General features: G+C 38.0%; 1 protein-coding gene across 5 annotated transcripts in view; it reads left to right on the forward strand.

The window, feature by feature from the left end:
• The window catches only part of ELAPOR2 (endosome-lysosome associated apoptosis and autophagy regulator family member 2), a 221111-nt gene that overhangs the window by 33293 nt on the left and 167844 nt on the right, over positions 1 to 19974 (forward strand). Inside the window, exon 1 of one of the 5 annotated variants that reach the window (XM_070787649.1) lies at positions 10482 to 10603. The exons of 2 other annotated variants lie outside the window; for them this stretch is intronic. The gene's annotated coding sequence lies outside the window, so the exon portion shown is untranslated. Of the gene's footprint in view, positions 1 to 10481; positions 10604 to 10651; positions 10797 to 19974 lie in introns of those variants that run through there. 2 more of the 5 variants (XM_070787652.1, XM_070787650.1) reach the window with 2 other exon arrangements.

Consider the following 19974-nt stretch of genomic DNA (forward strand, 5'->3'; position numbering starts at 1 on the left):
TGTTCAGTAACTTAGAAAAAGACTGCCGTTAACTGGAAGCTTCTTGTACCACCAGCCGAGGATCTTCTGTGTTATACTTTAGAGACAGACATAGATTGCGAGAAAACAGGGCACATCTGGGATTCATTCAGGCATATGAATTTGCTCATGACAGGCATATGCTCATTTCCATGGCATATGTTCCAGTCAGAACAAATTCACTCAGTCTTTTCTCTATAGTTTCTCTGTGTCCAGAGTCTTATAATTTGCATTGACTTTTGAGGTACTCATATCCTCATTCATCAAAGACAGATTGAATTTTGTTCATTATACTTTATCTGCCTCTACAGGAAATTGAACTGATTCATTGCTGAGGGAAATTGTTTTTACCCTTTGAAGATCATTTAACTAGAACACCTCATTTCTTAGCCATCTCAATTGATTTATCATACACAGGTAAAATATTCTTGCATCTTAGGGAAACAAATTGTATGAATCGATGGTAACCTAGGTAAGCATTTAGTATTTTTCTTGCATTAAATGTCAGAATGGGAAGTGACTTTTCCAGTGGTATGAAATGGAACATCTGTTTACTGCAGGCTGAAGATATTAATGAGAAGTCATTTAGTCTTTATCTGCTTGTTTTTGTATTTTACTTCTGAATGATCTCTTTTTTTCTTTGTATAAAAATAATACATGTTTATTATAAAAGAGATCAGGAAATAAAAGAAAGCCAAACATGCTGGGATGATTACATTAATGCTTTTGTGTATATCCACTCCATATATATGGGCTTCTCAGGTGGTGCTAGTGGTAAAGAACCTGCTTGCAATGCAGGAGATGGAAGAGATGCACGTTCCATGTCCGGGTTGGGAAGATTCCCTGGAGGAGGTCATGGCAACCCACTCCAGTATTCTTGCCTGGAGAATCCCATGGGCAGATGAGCTTGGTGGGCTACAGCCCATATGGTCTCAAAGAGTTGGACATGACTGAAGTGATATAGCATGCATACATTCTATATATGTGTAGTCATTCATGTATTTTATAAAGATGGAATCGTGTTACACTTATCATCTTGAACCATATTGCCATATCAGGGAAGATATACGCAGTTTGTAGAGTGCACAGAATTCCTCTGTGTGGATGCCTCAAAATGTATTGCAGCAATTCTCCATTGTTAGTCATTTAGAATGTTTCCCACTTTTGGATATTACAGTTATGTAATAAACATTGCTCTATCTTTTCTATATCTAGATATTTATCTTTGGATATTTCCTTAGGACAAATTCCTGAAAATGGAATGTATCCAATTTCTGAACCTTACAATTTTTTTTTTCTTTGAGAAATGAGATTGTCAGGAATGTAGAAGTCTACACTAGATATCTTTTCAAATTTAATAGATGAAATAAAAATTTCTCTTCATTGTAAAGACATTGTTTATCTTTCTACAGCTCTCTTTCTGGCAATTCATCTTCCAGTCTAATTTATTTTCCCTCCTGTGGAAAATAAAATTGAGAACTTCAGTGGGATAAGAATTCTAGAAGACTTGCTTTTTATCTGTTTTCTTGTTGGAAATTTGATTTTTTTTTTTTTTTTGTTTACTTTTTGAGGGCAGGTGTTTGGAATGGTGGTTTCCATTCTTTTGACCATGCCTGGCCTGTTTGACATTTAGGACAGTTTTTACTGATGGTGTTACTGTTTTCCTGATGATCGCTACTCACCTTGTTCTAAACTTCTGCCTTCTCCTTTCCCATGGACATCATGGACATGAAGAGCCCACAGTGTGCAGCTGCTGCTCAACATAATGGGGATGGAGAGAGGATAGGTTCCCTGGCTCAGGAGAGTCACATGACATGTTGCAGCAAATAACTCAGTAGGGTCAATTCTTATATAACTGACAAAAGCAATTGAAATATGAACTGTAAATTATTTGGGCATTGCCCCACAATTTTCTATGATTTCTGACTATTTCTGTTCCTTTCCATGCCAATTTTTTCATTATTTTCTTAGATCTTTATAATTTTATCACTGAAAAATAATTTTATTCCAAGAACAAAGTTATGTTAATGGTTTGGGGCTCAAATATTCCTATATACGTAACCCTAAAATAAAGGTGTCATTCTTATCAAAGTCATTGAGAAATGAAGAGTGTTTCTTTGCCTCTTGAAGGTTAAAGAGTTTTCTGTCTGCTTGCTTTTGTTTGTTTAGACTTGTTTGTCTCAGGTTTCAGCTTCACTGTGAATCGTGAAGCACAGATAGCGCTAATTTAGGAGCAACTTGAGAGTGTGAGAGTAATCACACCTTCAGAGGGATTTGTTGCCAAGAAAGGAAGTTGTTGCTGTTATGTCCACTGCTTTAATTAAGAAACTGGCCACTGCAGCCGGTCAATGGACAACCAACCTACTTTGAGAAAACTTGTTATGTAAAGTACTCATTCTGAAATAAAGGGATGTTAATATTAGAAAAATTTGATTTTTGAACGATTTGACATGGGTACTAGTGAAGAATTGAGTAGTTCATGTTTGTTGGAAAGACTAGGCAGATAGCAGGAAAGAGCTGGGATTAAAACTTGTGTCAGAGAACTTCTAAAGCAGATGTCCTATTTTTGTCCAGGGATCTTTAAAAGTGTTGCAGTTAACAACCTGTTGACTATCAAATCTTCTTTGAAAAAATGGCTGCTCAGGCTTCTGCCCATCTTTTAATTGAGCTGTTTGTTTTTTGATATTGAATTATATGACCTGTTTATATTTTGGATATTAACCTCTTATTGATCATATATAATTTGCAATTTTTTCTCCCATTCAGTAGGTTGTCTTTTTTTGTTGTTGTTGATGGTTTCCTTTGCTGTGCAAAAGCTTTTAAGTTTAATATTTAGGTCCCATTTGTTTACTTTTGCTTTTATTTCTTTTGCTTTAGGAGACAGATCCAAAAATATTGCTATGGTTGATGTCAAGGAGTGTTCTGCCTAAGTTCTTTTCTAGGAGTTTTATGGTTTCGGGTTTTATATTTAGGTCTTTAATCCAATTTGAGTTTATTTTTGTATATAGTGTGAGGAAATGTTCTAATCTCATTCTTTTGCATGGAGCTGTCCAGTTTTCCCAGCATCACTTATTGAAGAGACTGCCTTTTCTCCATGGTATATTCTTACCTCCTTTGTCATAGATTAATTGAGCATAAGTGTGTGTTTATTGCTGGGCTCTCTAATCCATTGGTTTGTGTCTGTTTTTGTGCCTGTACCTTGCTGTTTTGATTACTGTGGATTCGCAGTATAGATGATACCTCCATCTTGTTCTTTTTTCTCAGGATGACTTTGGCAATTCAGGACCTTTTGTGGTTCTATAAATCTTGGGATTATTTGTCTTAATCTGTGAGAAATTTCATGGATATTTTGATAGGGATTGCTTTAAATCTGTATATTGATTTGAGTAGTATGGATATTTTAATATTATCAGTTCTTACATTTCAAGAATATGGGGTATATTTCCATTTTCAAATTCTTTCATCAATGGTTTATAGTTTTCAGAATATACATTTTTCATTTCCTTGGGAAGTTGATTCCTAGGTTTTTTAAAATTCTTTTTTGATGTAATTTAAAAAAGAATGGTTTTCTTGCTTTCTTTTTTTGATAGTTCAGTATTAGTATATAAAAAAGCAAAAGATTTCTGTATATTAATTTTGTATCCTGTAACTTTACTGAATTCATTTATTAATCTAATAGTTTTGGGGTGAGGACTTCAGGGTTTTCTATATAAAGTATCAAATCATCTGTGAATAGTGACACTTTTGTCTGGGAAAAAATTTGGGTACCTTTTCTTTTTCTTGTCTGATTGCTGTGACAAGGGCTTCCAATAATGTATTAAATAGAAGTGACGAAAGTGCATTCTTGTCTTGTTCCTGATTTAATAGGAAAGATTTTCATATTTTCACTCTTGAGTATGATGTTAGCATGGGTTTGTCATAAATGACCTTTATTATGTTGATAAGTGTTCTATCTTTACTAACTTTGATGAGAGTTTTGATTATGAATGGGTTTTGCATTTTGTCATCTGCTTTATCTGCATCTGTTGAAATGATCATGTGATTTTTTTATCCTTGCCTTTGTTAAAATGGTGTGTCATACTGATTAATTTGTGAATATTGAGCCACCCTGTATCCCTGGAATAAATTCTGCTTGATCGTGGTATATGATTCCTTTTTATATTGTTAAATTTGATTTGCTAATATTTTGTTGAGGACTTTTACATTTTTACATTTATGTTCACCAGAGATAATTGTCCTATAATTCCTTTTTTCTTTTTTAGTGTCCTTGTCTGGCTTTGGTATCCCAGTAATGTTGGCCTCACAGAATAAATTTGAAAATATTCCATCCTCTTTAAGTTTCTGGAATAGTTTGAGAAGGGTAGGTGTTAGCTTTTCTTTATATGTTTGGTGGAATTCCCCTGTGATGTTGTCTGTGTACTTTTGTTTGCTGGAAATTTTTTTTTTGGTTAAGTACAAATTCAATTTCACTACTAATGACTGGTCTTTTCAGGTTGTCTATTTCTTCCTGATTCAGTGTTGGAAGATTGTGTATTTCTAGGAATTTGTCCATTTCCCCTAGGTTGTTCAGTTTGTTGGCATGTAATTGTTGAATTCTTTTATGATTTTTTGTATCTATATGTTATCAATTCTTGTTTCTTCTTTTCATTTTTTATTTTGTTTATTTGGGTCTTCTCTCTTTTCTTCTTGATGAGCCTGACTAAAGGTTTATCAATTTTATCTTTTCAAAGATCCAGCTCTGGTTTCATTGATCTTTTCTATTTTTTTTTGGTCTCTATTTTATTAATTTCCCATCTGATCTTTATGATCTTTATAATTTCCTTCTTTCTGCTGACTTTGGGCTTTATTCTTTTTATAATTCTGTTAGATGGTAGGTTATGTTATTTATTCAAGATTTTTATTGTTTCTTGAGGAAGGCCTTTAGAGCTGCTTTTGTTGCATTGCATAGATTTTGGAAAGTTGTGTTTCCATTTACATTTGTCTTGAAATTTTTCTGATTTCCTCTTTTTTTCACTGACCCATTGGTTTTTTTAGTAGTTCGTTATTTAGTTTCCCACTTTTCTTATATAATTGATTACCAGTTTCTTATTATGTTTGGAAAAAAAGGCTTGATGTCAGTTCTCTTCTCTTGAGTTTGTTTTGACCCAGAGGGCAGCAAAAGGACAAGAAGGACTGATGCAGGCACTCAGCTTGGTTGGGGTGCAGGCTGTGGTGGTCTGGCCACAGACAGAGATTGGTAGTGCTTCTGACATGCTGCCTAAGTAAGCACCAGTAATGGCTGTCCCTGTCCTGCTCTGGCTGCTTCAGGTCTGAGCCACCTCTGTGTCTCACAGCTGAGCTTTCATCTCAGCTGTAGCAGCCATCGCCACACTGTGAAGCACACATGCCTGGAGGGTTGCATGGCTCAGGGTAGAGCACATGTCATGGTGGTCATGTTAAGCTGTTCAGCCACTCATGCAGTCTACATTTGCCCTCTTCTCTACCCTACTTTGTTTTATGGGTGTTTCCGCTTAAAGACATTTTGTTTAATATATATCATTAACTTGTTAGTATTGACTTAATGGCTAATAACACTATAACTTATTCCTGAAGCCTTTCTCCATCAGGCACATCACAGCCTTCTAGGAACATTGGCCAGCACTTTTAGCCTGGTAGTTGGGGCCCATTTTAAAGGGCAAAATTACTCATGTGTGTGTATGTGTGTTAGTCGCTCAGTTGTGTCTGAGTCTTTGAGACCCCATGGACCACCATCAGGCTCCATGGAATTCTCCAGGCAAGAATATGAGAGTGGGTTGCTATTTTTTCCTCCAGGGGATCTTCCCAACCCAGGGATAAAACCTGGGTCTCCTGCATTATAGGTAGATTCTTTGCCATCTGAGCTTATATAAAGCCCAAATCACAAAAACTTGGCACAACATATACTATGAGAAGAACACTTAGTTACAGTATTTGACAGCTGAAACAGGAAGACAGAGCATCATCTTTTTTGACCTCAGCTGGCAAGATGTGTATTGGATGATTCAAACAGTTGCCATCTTGTCCATATCTGTGAATGATGGCCAAAGTGCCATGAATTTTGATTTGGAGGCTACAGACAAATTTTAGTGAGTAGGAGAATTTGTAAGTGAGGAATCTGTAAATAATGAGAACCTACTGTAACTCTTTTTGGTAGAACTTTTAAAAAATAAAGTAGGATTGAACTTAATTTCAGTTTATCTTGATGTTGTAGGTGCATCATTATGAAGCTGTTTATGAAGTTAATCCAACATTTCTTTGAGAATCTGTCATTTCTATCCCCACTCTGTACCCCTAGTTTATTATCATTATCTTCTTTATCACCTGCTCTGCCTTCACTTGGAGAAGGCAATGGCAAGCCACTCCAGTACTCTTGCCCAGAAAATCCCATGGATGGAGGAGCCTGGTGGGCTGCATTCCATGGGGTTGCTACGAGTCAGTCGTGGCTGAGCACTTCACTTTCACTTTTCACTTTCACAGCAATCCCACTGCTGGGCATACACACTGAGGAAACCAGAAGGGAAAGAGACACGTGTACCCCAATGTTCATTGCAGCACTGTTTCTAATAGCCAGGACATGGAAGCAACCTAGATGCCCATCAGCAGATGAATGGATAAGAAAGCTGTGGTACATATACACAATGGAGTATTACTCAGCCATTAAAAAGAATACATTTGAATCAGTTCTAATGAGGTGGATGAAACTGGAGCCTATTATACAAAGTGAAGTAAGCCAGAAAGAAAAACACCAATACAGTATACTAAAGCATATATATGGAATTTAGAAAGATGATAACAATAACCCTGTGTACAAGACAGCAAAAGAGACACTGATGTATAGATCAGTCTTATGGACTCTGTTGGAGAGGGCGAGGGTGGGAAGATTTGGGAGAATGGCATTGAAACATGTATAATATCATATATGAAACGAGTTGCCAGTCCAGGTTCGATGCACGATACTGGATGCTTGGGGTTGGTGCACTGGGACAACCCAGAGGGATGGTATGGGGAGGGAGGAGGGAGGAGGGTTCAGGATGGGGAACACATGTATACCTGTGGTGGATTCATTTTGATATTTTGCAAAACTAATACAATATTGTAAAGTTTAAAAATAAAATAAAAAAAAGAATAGTTTGTATATATGAGTTAAACTCAATAAATATGGGTGTGAAAATGAGAGAGGGACTTCAATACATTACCTTTGTGACAGCCACTTCCCTTCTGACTCAGTCTTTTGTTAACATTGTTTTCCACGGTGTATGCAATGCTTCAGAATGCCAATTTTTTTTGCCATCAGATTAGTGAGGATGATAACTCAAGCCTGGGTTAACATTTTGAACGCTTTTTTTTTTTTTCTTTTAGTGATTGTATAAAAACTCTGATAGTAATCTTGGTCATTTTTGCATGCTGCTGCTGCTGCTAAATTGCTTCAGTTGTGTCCGACTCTGTGTGACCACATAGACGGGAGCCTACCAGGCTCCTCCATCCCTATTGCTGCTTATAGGAACATTAACTTCTTCTTAAAAGACTAGATGCTCACGTGTAGAAACACAGGCTAAGTGGCTTAGAGTAATAGCAGAGCTGACAAGGAAGTTTGCCAAACACTTCTTGACTCTTGTGCTTGTTTCTATGTGTCTGTTTCTATTAGGTGAAACAGCTGCCTCTCCAAGCCTTGGAGGAGTGGCCTTATGGAGGAGATGAAACTTATTGTTCAAGCTTGCCCTAGCTCCTGTTTGTCTCACAAACCTTTGTGATCTTCCAAGCAACTTGATTTACTGTTAATAACTCCCAGTGGGTGAGGATGTGCCAAGTCCTGTCAATGGTCCAAACAGAGGCATCTCAGCTGGCATCTAGTTTCAGGCTGACTGGAAGCTAGACCATCAAACAGCAACTTTTACAAATATATCCAGTCTCGTGGGACCACAATCATAAATCCTGCTGGTCTCCAGGTTGGGTGATCAGAGGGGGTCCCCTGTGGGGCAGTTGCAAAAACTAGGCCTCTGGAAGAGTGTATAAGTTCTTTTTAGGGAGATACCAGTGAGCCGTGGCAAAGTAGAGAGCAGAAAGATGGCATTCCCAGGCCTGTGTTCTCTGAGAGTATCTTTTGGTCTTTAGATGTGTTCCGGACCTGAAGCCTGCTTCTCAGATTAAGGTTGGGGTGTGTTACTGTCAGCTGTCCAAACAGTGCCTTGAGGCTGATAGACTTTCAAGACCTTTCTGCTTGTTACAGTCCTGTGGGACTAAGAATGCAAGCCTGCCAGTTTCAGAGGAGGCCATCAAGGAGCATCCTCTGTGCAGTGGCCACCAGAACTGGACACCAGATGTAAAAACTGGGGCAGCAGACCTGTGCTGGACCTTCCTTTTGAGATGCCAGCACTGTGAATTGCAGTAGAGGGGAGAGTGTGAAGTTTGTACTGCCTTCTGAAGTCTCTGGAAAGGTTTAAGCCAGCCCTCAGATGACCAAAGACTTCTTTGTGCCCAGTTCAATGGCATCTTTACCATATTTGTGTAATTTTGAGCTTTAATTCCTTCCTTTTCAGACCAGCTTTAACATTTTTTTTTGTGGTCAGTTTTCTGGAGGATATTCCAGTTATTAACTTTCTTGGCCTTTAGTCTAGTGCCTCACTCCTTGGTCTGTTCAGCAGTACCATGCAGTGTACATTTTCTGCCCTGCTGTGAACAGATGCAGATTTAATGCTACCTTCTGCTAGTGGATCCATTTCAGATAAGACTTTTGTTATTCTTCGTTCATTCTGGTTGGAATGTTCTTTTCATCCTTGCCTACATTAGATTTTGCTCCCATCATATTTTTGTTGCAGTGCAGTATGTGTTCAGAGTGTTATTCACATCCTAAATACAAAAATGGTCACTAGCTCAGGATAGAGAGGCATGATGTAATTGAATAAAAACTCACTGACTGCATGGAGAAAGTATGGCTCTTTTTAATACTGTAGCCACTAGCCACATGTTGCTGTTGACTACTGGAAATGTGAGCAGTCCAAACTGAGACATGCTGTCAGTGTAAAATACAGTCTGGATTTAGATGGTTTAGTACAAACAAAAGAATGTAGATTCTCATTAATATTTTATGTGATTCTGTGTTTAAATGATACTAGGATAGGATAAATATATCATAATTAATTTTAACTGTTTCTTTTTACCTTTTTATCATTTTAAAGAACATCCTTATAACTCATTTGTTTTTATAACTGGATGTTTGTACCTTTATTCTTCCTCACCTGTTTCATTCATCCTCCTACCTCCCTCCCCTCTGGCATCCACCTGTTTATTCTCCATATTTATGAGTTTGTTTCTGTTTTGTAATGTTTGTTCATTTTAAGATGTCACATATAAGTGAAATCATGTGGTATTTGTCATTCTCAGTCTAATTTGTTTCATTAGTGTAATACCCTCTAGATCCATTTATGCTGTTGCAAATACCAAGAGTACCTTCTTTTTATGGCTTTATCATCTTGGGTAGTGTGAATAGTGCTGCAATGAACATAGGTGTGCACATATCTTTTTGAATTAGTATTTTCATTTTCTTTGTATAAATACCAGGAATGGAATTGCTGGGTTGTATGGCAGTTCTAGCTTTAGTTTTTTTGAGGAACCTCCACACTGTTACTAGTGGCTGAACTGATTTACATTCTCACCATCAGTGTTAGAGAGCTCCTTTTCCCCCACATTCTCAACCAAACTTATTATTTGTTGTCTTCTGATAATGTCCATTCTGGCAGGTGTGAGGCGATATCTCATTGTGGTTTTTGATTTCCATTTCCCTGATAGAGATAGGAGCATCTTTTTTGTGAGTCTGTAATAGAACGTGGCTGAGTGCAGCCCTTAGCACGCTACTGTTGCTGTGCGCCCTTACCCTGCATCTTATTAGGAAACATCCGTTACCACCGTGGGACCATTAGTGGTCCTGCTCAGCCATTGATTGATGCCGCAGTGGGGCCCTCCCACAAGCAACCAACTGTCAGTGACCGTTACTAGGCCCGTTCACCAACTGGTGATCATTAGGTAGCTGCTACTGCTGCTGCTGCTGCTAAGTCGCTTCAGTCGTGTCCGACTCTGTGCGACCCCATAGACGGCAGCCCACCAGGCTCCCCTGTCCCTGGGATGCTCCAGGCAAGAACACTGGAGTGGGTTGCCATTTCCTTCTCCAATGCATGAAAGTGAAAAGTGAAAGTGAAGTCGCTCAGTCGTGTCCGACTCTTAGCAACGAGTTAGGTAAAAGGCAGATCCCAGCCTTCTTCCTGGGGACCCTCCACCTCACCTTGTGACAGAGTGCGATGAAGGGCAGCCCTTAGCAAAAGGCTGTCTGCTGTGCACCATAACTTTGCACTGTGTTACCAGACAATGGGTCCGCTCAGTCATTGGTCAGCACTGCAGTGGGCCCCTCCCACAAGCTACCAACGGTCAAGGAGCGACCTTTAGTGGTCCTGCTCAGTCACTGGTTGGTGCTGCAGTGGGCCCCGCCCACAAGCAACCAACTGTCAAGGAGCGACCGTTAGTGAGGCATTCAGCCAATGGTTGAGGGAATGGTGGTCCTCAGGTGGAGAGTGAGGTAAGAGACAGGTCCTGGCCTCTCTGAGCTCACCTGCTCACCAGGGCCACCCAACTGGCCTTGGCCCAGGCCTTGAGGCAGCAGTGAATCTCTCCCCTATCCCTGTCCCCTGATCAGATAGCAGCAGCAATCTTCATTTGGGTGGCCTGAGGAGCCTAAAGGCCAGTTGGGTCCTGGACACCTGGCTCCCTCAGTGAGTAACAGCTGGGCGGGGTCTGGGGAACTGTCCCTGAGGGAGCCACCAACGGAGGTCCTTCAGTCAGGACCTGGACCTCAGAGGGGAAAAGTTGTGCCTTGGGACCTTGCCCTTTCTTGACAGAACAGAGAATAACATTTGTTTGGTAGAGATTTAAAGGAACATTATTACCTGACCTCAAGAAAAGAGACTCTGACACCAAGGAGTTTGTAGCAACTAACCATGGCCCTCCCTTTTCAGAGAAAAGGGCTTTGCTGAGAACTTTTGGAGAGTTTGGGGGTTTTATGGCATGACCCACCCATTTCCTTGCATGGCCCTTAATAAACCTTTCTCTGTCCAGTCTCTGACATTTTCATATTGTTTGGCTTCACTGTGTGTCAGGCACATGGACTTGTGTTTCTGTAACATGTCTATTCTTCTTTGGAAAAATGCCTATTCAGGTCCCCTGCCAATTTTTAAATTGAGTTCTTTTTTTGATGTTGAATTATATGAATTTTTGGTATATTTTAGATATTAACTCCTTAGCAGATATATTGTTTGTAAGTATCTTCTCCCACTCAGTAGGCTGCCATTTTGTTTTGTTATTAGTTTTTCACTGTGCAAAAGCTTTTTAGTTTGATGTAGTTCCAGTTTGTTTATTTTTGCTTTTGTTTCCCTTGACTGATTAGACATATCCCAAAAATATTGCTAAGAGTGATATCAAAGAGCATACTGCCTATGTTTTCTTCTAGAAATTTTATGCTCTCAGGTCTTGTTTAAGTTTTCAGTCATTTTGAACTTATTTTTGTATATGGCATGAGAAAGTAGTCCAATTTGATTCTTTTGCATGTGGCTGTCCAGCTTTCCCAACATCTTTGATTGAAGTGGATGTCTTTTCTCCATTGTATATTCTTACCTCCTTTGTTGTAGGTGAATTGCCCATATGTGTGGGTTCATTACTGAACTTTCTATTCTGTTTCATTGATCTATGTGTCTGTTTTTGTGCCAGTATCATCCTGTTTTAATGACTGCAGCTTTGTAGTATAGTTTGAAATCAGGGAATGTGATACCTCTAGCTTTGTTCTTTTTCAAGATTGTTTTGGCTATGTGGGGTCTTTCATGTTTCCACACAAGGTTTAAAGTAATTTGTTCTAGTTCTGTGAAAAATGCCATTGGTAATTTGATAGGGATTTCACTGAATCTGTAGACTGCCTTGGGTAGTATGCCATTTTAACAATATTAATTCTTCCAATCTATGAGCACTGTATATCTTTCTGTTTATTTGTGTTCTTTTTACTTTTATAATCAGGCCACTAGGGAACTTAAAATTATGTATGTGACTAGCATTTGTTGCTTATATTTCTGTTCAATAGTATATAAAGTTGGTATAGATGTTATATTCTAGATATTTAAAATATATAGACCCTATTTCTTATTTTTTTCTCTTATCTTCCCTCCCTTCTTATAAATATACCTGTAATGTTGTCCTGTTGAGGAGAAGGTAAGACATAATGTGTTTATTCAATGATCAACTCCCTAGTGATCAACCAACCACACTTCTCATTATAGGTAGTTGCCATGCACTTCTGTGAAAGCTCCCAAGATACCAAATTAGTAAAAGCTGGATTATATGAGACCATATTTTTTATGTGCTGAAGTTAAACCAACTGGCAATCTTGAGAATTCACTGAACCCGGAAAAAGTGTATTGAGAATCTGCTAAAAAGAGTTTGAAATAAATTTCAGCAATCCTTCTTTTCAAGTACGAATTCTTTTGAAACTTGTTACTATCAGTCAGTGAGAATTTAATATTATCAAAGTGTTGAGCAGTATTATGCATTGTAAAAAACTGGATGCTATTTTCAAGTCTATGGAGGTGAATTCAGTCCAGGAAATGTTCTGTCCTTTATTATTTTGTTTGGTATAGCATCAGGCACATGGTTTATTTGCAAACTTGTTTTGTGGCAGCATTTTAAAATTTCAGAAGCTTTTATTATAAAAGTAACACTTTACTCATATGAACTTGGACAATGCAAAATTATAAATGCCTAATTTTAATGTAATGTCTCATAATTGTGTCTATATTAAATATAGTAATATATAGCTTTTAGTAGACAATAAATAGAACATGTGTAAGGGTTTTTGCTACATCTCATAAAAGACAGAAACCACACTGAGTGAGGGCCACATTTATCCAGTTTTTCCTTCCTGGGCACTGTCAATCCTCTGTCATTGCATATAAAATCCAAGCAAAAAGCAACAGTCTTGGGCTGAGGAGTTAAGAGTTCAGAGTTTGGGGCTGCCAGAGTGACTGGATATGGAAATAGAAAATCCAAGAAAGGAAGCACAAAAGGAAATGCCTCAAAAATCCTTGGATTTAACAATGTCACAAGATACAAAGTTAACATAAAAAAGCCAGTTGTATTTCTGTATATTGTTGTTGTTGATCAGTCATTCAGTTGTGTCCGAATCTTTGTTACTCCATGGACTGCAGCACACCAGGCTTCCCTGTCCTTCACCATCTCCTGGAGTTTGCTCAAACTCATGTCCACTGAGTCAGAGATGCCATCCAACCATCTCATCCTCTGTCGTCCCCTTCTCCTCCTGCCCTCAATCTTTCCTAACATCAGGGTTTTTTCCAATGAGTCGGCTCTTCGCATCAGGTGGCCAAAGTATTGGAGCTTCAGCTTCAACATCAGTCTTTCCAGTGAATATTCAAGGTTGATTTCATTTAGGATTGACTGGTTGGATCTCCTTGCTGTACAAAGGGACTCTGCAGTCTTCTCTAGCACCACAGTTCAAAAGCATCAATTCTTTGATTTTTCAGCCTACTTTATGGTCCGACTCTCATATCCATACATGACTACTGGAAAACCATAGCTTTGACTAGACAGACCTTTTGTGGCAAAGCAATATCTCTGCTTTTTAATATGCTGTAGTTTGTCATTGGTTTTCTTGTAAGGAGCAAGCGTCTTTTAATTTCCTGGCTGCAGTCACCATCCGCAGTGATTTTGGAACACAAGAAAATAAAATTTGTCACAGTTTCCACTTTTTCCCTTTCTATTTAGCAACAAACAATTAGAAAATGAAATTTGTAAAAAATAATTTGCATGATTGCACTAAAAATATGAAATCCTTAAGTGAAGAAACTCTACACTGGAAACCAGAAAACTTTACAGAGAGAAATTAAAGACAAAATAAATGGAGAGAAGTGCCATGTTCATAGATTAGAAGGCTCAATACTGTTAAGATGTTAATACCCTGAAACCTTGGTCTCTAGTCAATGCAATCTCAATCAAAATCCCAAGTGGTTTTATTAAAATAGAAAGTGCTAGTCTGATTCTAAAATTCATATGAAAATACCAAGAAACTAGAATAGCTAAAACAATTTTTAAAATAACAAATTTGGAGAACTTACAGTAGATGATTTCAAGACTTATTATAAAGCAGTAGAAATTAAATCAATGTCATATTGGCATAGGCCTTCCCTAGTGGCTCACCGGTAAAGAATCTACCTGCTAATGCAGGAGATGCAGGTTTGGTCAGGAAGATCCCCTAGAGAAATAATAAAGGTGACAGCAGAATGAAGTGCTCCTCTCTTCTACATTAAGATTCATCTCTCCTGTAATTTCCTAAAAACAGGACAATTTCTCAGTGAATTCAAGTGAAAAGTTCTTGGTGGCTTTCAGTAGAAATGTGTAGTAATATATTGTTTGTGTTGTGCTCAGTTGTGTCTGACTCTTTGTGACCCTTTGGACTATAGCCCGCCAGTTTCCTCTGTCCATGGGATTTTTCTGGCAAGAATACTGGGGCGGTTGTCATTTCCTCCACCAGTGGATCTTCCTGACCCAGGGATCGAATCCGTGTCTCCTGCACTGCAGGTGGATTCTTTAACCTCTGAGCCATTGGGGAAGCCCAGCTTTTCCCAAACAAAAGTTGAGAGTGTGCTAGGCATTTTCCTATTTAGCCTGTCATTTGAGTTCTATAATAATATGAGCACAGGTTGAAGTTGTAGATACTCCCTGCATTACAGCTTTATTTTACTCCATTTATAGCTGTAAAATAAGCTTAGCACTACTTGAATCCTAATTTCAAAGATTTCCAGTTGCAAAGTTGGCAAAACTATTGTTGGGGGCATGTATCAAGAATCTTGCTTTTCATTCCACCCTGCTCCCCTCCCCACTTGGAAGCAATGTATTTATTTATAAGAATTAAAATTATCTGTGGAGTGATGTAGGAAATATTAAATGTAAATTTTACTGTGAAGTTTGCAATAGCCACAGGCATCAATTTTATTTCTGAATATAGAAAAAAGATTTGAATTAATGAAATGCTTTGATTTTAGGCTTTTCTTCTTTTATTAAAAAAAAGAGTTTACTTGAGACGAGACTTCAAAGGTAGTGTTTATAAAGAGTTTTATACACTGGAATTTTAAAGGATATTCTTTAAAGCTTTCCTAGGCTTATTGGAGAAAAACAGAAACACTAATAAATCTGTACAAATTTCTTTATTCTAGTGTGGAGACTTAATATGCTGGTTTTAAAGATGAACTTATAAAATGCTTTGTGAGCACACTTCATGCTTATTAGCTTGCTTAACAGCTGGTGGTTACCTTGAGCCTTTTTATGGCTAGAGGTGAGATGATCAGAGGAAGATTTAGGAATACCACACTTTCTGTCTCTACCTTCTCTTGGTCCAGATCTTTATGTCCACTTACCTGAACTGTTAGATTAGCCTGTTGCCTGACTTTCTGTGTGAAATAGCCATCCCCATTGTTCCTAACCCCCAGAACACTGGGGTATTCCCCTGAATGTAAAATTAGATTCAGATACCTCTGGCATCTAAAACTCATCTGATTTTTCTTCACACTTATTTTTCTAGTCCTTTCTCCTACTGCTCCTTCTCATACCCTCTACACCAAGTCAAATTTTCTCCTCACAATTTGTGCAGTAAAGCCCACATGTGCTCTGCAGTGAGTTTCGCCATGATGTTCCCTCTGTGTGGAACATCTCTGTGCTTTGTTCCCTACTTCTGTTCTGTATGTTGAAATCCTACCCATAGATCAAATCTCTCCTTCCTCCGTGAAGCCACCCTAGGATCTTCCTAGTTGAGTGGAATGCTCTTTCTGCATACTGGGTAAGCTTGTACCTTTATTGTAGTAATTATCACAATTCATCTTGTGTGCTGGTTAGTCTTATTTTTCCTATAATGAAGATAAATCTTCATGTCTTGTAAGTATTTTTTTTAAACCCAATAATGCTTAGCAAAATTACAGATGCAAATATTTTTTGAATTCATGAATCACTGAATTTGGTATGTTTGTTTTCCTCCAATTACTGAATTCAGTATAGTACTACTTGCTATGTATATTGATTGTTTTCTATTTATTAAATAGTTTTTCTATGGCTTACTCATGTTTCTCTGATTACTTTTATTATTTTAAACTTAAAGAAAGTTGAAAAGATAGTTCAAGAAACATCTATATACCCTTTATCCAGATTTACTAAGTATTTACATTTTGTTCCAATTGCTTTATTCTCTGCCTCTGTCTGCTTGAACTTGGAAGCATTATGTTGCTTTCCTAAGGATAAGATCCTTCTCTGACACAACCATAGTATAATGATCAAAAAAGGATATTTTACATTGATATTGTATTCCTGTCTAATCTACAGTTCATAATCAAATTTCATCAGTTCAAAGAATGACCTTTATAGCTGTGTGGTGGTGACAGAGTCGCTAGGTCTTATCTGACTCTTTGCAACTCTGTAGCCTGCTAGGCTTCTCAGTTCATGGGATTTCCAGGGCAGGAATACTGGAGTGGGTTGCAATTGTCTTCTCTAGGGGATCTTTCTGACCCAGGGATAAATCCCAAGTCTGAGCCACCAGGAGCTACTTTCCTCCCTAATTTAGTATTAATATATAATCTTGCATTCCAGATTGCCTTTTCTTGTCATGTCTCTGTAGCCTTCTTCCATCTGGAATAGTTCCTCAGTCTTGTTTTTATTGATTATAATATATTGAAGAGTATTTTGTCGAATGTTCCTTGAATTGGGCTTGTGGGATGCTCCGGAGTTAAATAGTACATGTAATGTTATGTCCTTCCCTGTACATCCTGTTAGGAAACATGTGATATCAGTTTGCCCCAGTATTGATGATGTAAACTTTGATCATTTCATTAAGCTTATCAGGACCCTCCACTCTAAAATTACCATTTCCCTTTGGAATCAATTAGTACTTTGTGGTCGATACATTTGAACTCCAAGTATTCTGGTTCTCACTGAACTTTTACTTACTAGGTACAAACTGCTATGTATAAAATAAATAAGCTACAAGAATATATTGTAAATCACAGGGAATATAGCCAATATTTTATACTGGCTTTAAATGGAGTATAGTGTATAAAAGTTTTGAATCCCTATGTTATACATCTGAAACTAATATATTATAAATGAGCTATACCTCAAAACAAAAGCATGTTTAGCCACTGACTTTAGCAACCATTAATGGTTTTCTGACTGTTATTTTTGTTTCTCTACTTATTAGTTGAACTTCTATTGATAAGAAGGCCTTTATTGGTGCCAAGACTATACAGTAGAAACAGAACAGTCTCTTCAATAAATAGTGGTATGAAAGCTAGGCAGCCACATGCAAAAGAAAGCAACTGGACTGTTATCTTATACCATACTCAAAAATTAACTCAAAAATGGATAAAAGACTTGAATGTCAAGACCCAAACCCATAAAACTAGAAGAAAACATATGTGTTAATTTCTTTGGCAGCAATTGAATGATACTTTGTATCTGACAATAAAAGCAACGATATCAAAACCAAAAATAAGTAAGTGGGACCATGTCAAACTAAAAAGCTTCTGCTGAGTAAAGGAGACCACCAGAAAATGAAATGGCAACCTACTGAGTGAGAGAAAATATTTACAAATTTTGTATCTAATAAAAGATTAATGTCCAAAAGGTATAGAGAACTCACATAACTCAACATCAATAAAGCAATGTGATTAAAAAATAGGCAGATGAACTGAGTAGACATGTTCCCAAAGAAGACGTATAGATGGCCAATGGGTGTATGAAAAGATGTTCAATGTTACTATCAATCATCATCATCTATCATCAGGGAAATGCAAATCAAAACCACACTGAGATGTCACCCCACACCTGCCAGAAAGGTTATTATCAAGAAGACAAGAAGGTGTTGGCAAGGAAGTGAAGAAATAGGGAGACTTTGTGCACTGCTGGTAGGTATGTAAATTGGTGCAGCTACTATGGGAAACAGTATGGAGGTGCCTCAAAAAATTAAAATAGAGCTACCATATGATTCAACAATTCCACTTCTGAATATTTATCTAAAGAAAACAAAAACACTAACTCAAAAATTTACATTGCCCCAGTGTTCACGGGAGCATTATTAATAGTAACCAAGATATAGAAACAACCTAACTGTACATCAGTAGATGACTTGGTAAACAATGTGTGGTATGTAAATACATTGAAATAGTGTTCAGCCTCAAAATAGAGGGAACTCTTGCTATTTGAGACAACATACATAGATCTCTGTGGCATCATGCTAAGTGAAATATGTGAGATGGAAAAAGATCAATACTTTATGTATCTCATTTGTAAGCATATGTGTACATGCATGCTTAGTCATGTCTGACTCTGTGTGACCCCATGGACCATAGCCCACCAGGCTCCTCTGTCTGTAGAATTCTCCAGGCAAGAATACTGGAGTGGATTGCCTTTCCCTTCTCCAGGGGATATTCCTGACCCAGGGATTGAACCCGGGTCTCCTGTATTGCAGGCAAATTCTTTACCATCTGAGCCACCAGGGAAACTCACTCATTTATATGTGGAGTCTTAAAAAAATATCTCACCAACATAGAACAGTTTGATGGTTGCCAGAGGGAGAAAGTGTATGAGTGGGTGAAATGGCTAAAGGTGGTCAAAAGTTCAAATTTCCAGTTATAAATAGGTCATTAAAGTGTAACACAGTATGGTTACTATAGTTAATACTGCATTGCATATTTGAAAGTTGCTAAGAGTAAATTTTAAAACTCTCATTGTAAGAAAAATTTTATGTCAGATGACAGCTGTTAATTGGACTTACTATGATTATCATTTTGCATGTATACAAATCTTGTCCACCTGGAACTAATGTCGTGCAGTAGACCTGGGTTCCATCCCTGGGGTGGGAAGATCCCCTGGAGGGGAGGGCATGGGAGCCACTCCAGTATTCTTGCCTGGAGAATCACCACGGACAAAGGAGCCTGGCAGGCTATGGTCCACGGGGTCACAAAGCGTCGGACACAACTGAGCCACTAAGCACAGCATGACACTGCAATAAAAACCTTTTATTTATTTATTTATGGACTGATGGATTCTTATTTTAGTCAGTAATTTTGATTGTTTTCATTCACATATTGACTCAGATTCAGCTAATCAAAGCCCCTTCAGACTCGCTATTGTGTCACTTTTACCAGATTCATTTATTTTTTGAACATTTCCTTATTGTATAGCACAAGATGTTCTAGGCTTATTGTATACTTTTCCTGCCTCAGCCCTTGAATTAGCCTTTTCTCCTTGAAGAAACCAAGAAACCTTGGTTCTTTTAATGAAGGATGGTATTTAGAACTGAGATCTGGGAGCCAAGCATGTTTCTTCTACTGGGTATCATTTTTTTCTAGATCTTCTTAGAAGACAAAGCTGGAAAATTTATGCTTGTGTGTGTATATACATGCACACATGCACGCACACACACATATATATCCTATTTATTTCTAAACTTAACTGTTCATGTGAAAAGCTATAAATTTATATTGGTAATTTCAATTCAATCAGACAACACAGATTACTTCCATATTTTTCTCATTTCTGTATTTGTAACTCCCTTTTGTAGTAGTGAGAAACCTGGTTTCAATATGTTGAGTGTTTATGCTTATTTGGTCAAGTCTAGAGTGCGTAGCGGAGAAGGCAATGGCACCCCACTCCAGTACTTTTGCCTAGAAAATCCCATGGATGGAGGAGCCTGGTAGGCTGCAATCCATGGGGGTCGCTAGAGTTGGACACGACTGAGTGACTTCACTTTCACTTTTCACTCTCATGCATTGGAGAAGGAAATGGCATCCCACTCCAGTGTTCTTGCCTGGAGAATCCCAGGGACAGGAAGCCTGGTGGGCTGCCGTCTAT

Source organism: Bos indicus, chromosome 4, assembly GCF_029378745.1.
Source record: "Bos indicus isolate NIAB-ARS_2022 breed Sahiwal x Tharparkar chromosome 4, NIAB-ARS_B.indTharparkar_mat_pri_1.0, whole genome shotgun sequence".
NCBI classification, from domain to species: Eukaryota; Metazoa; Chordata; class Mammalia; order Artiodactyla; family Bovidae; genus Bos; species Bos indicus.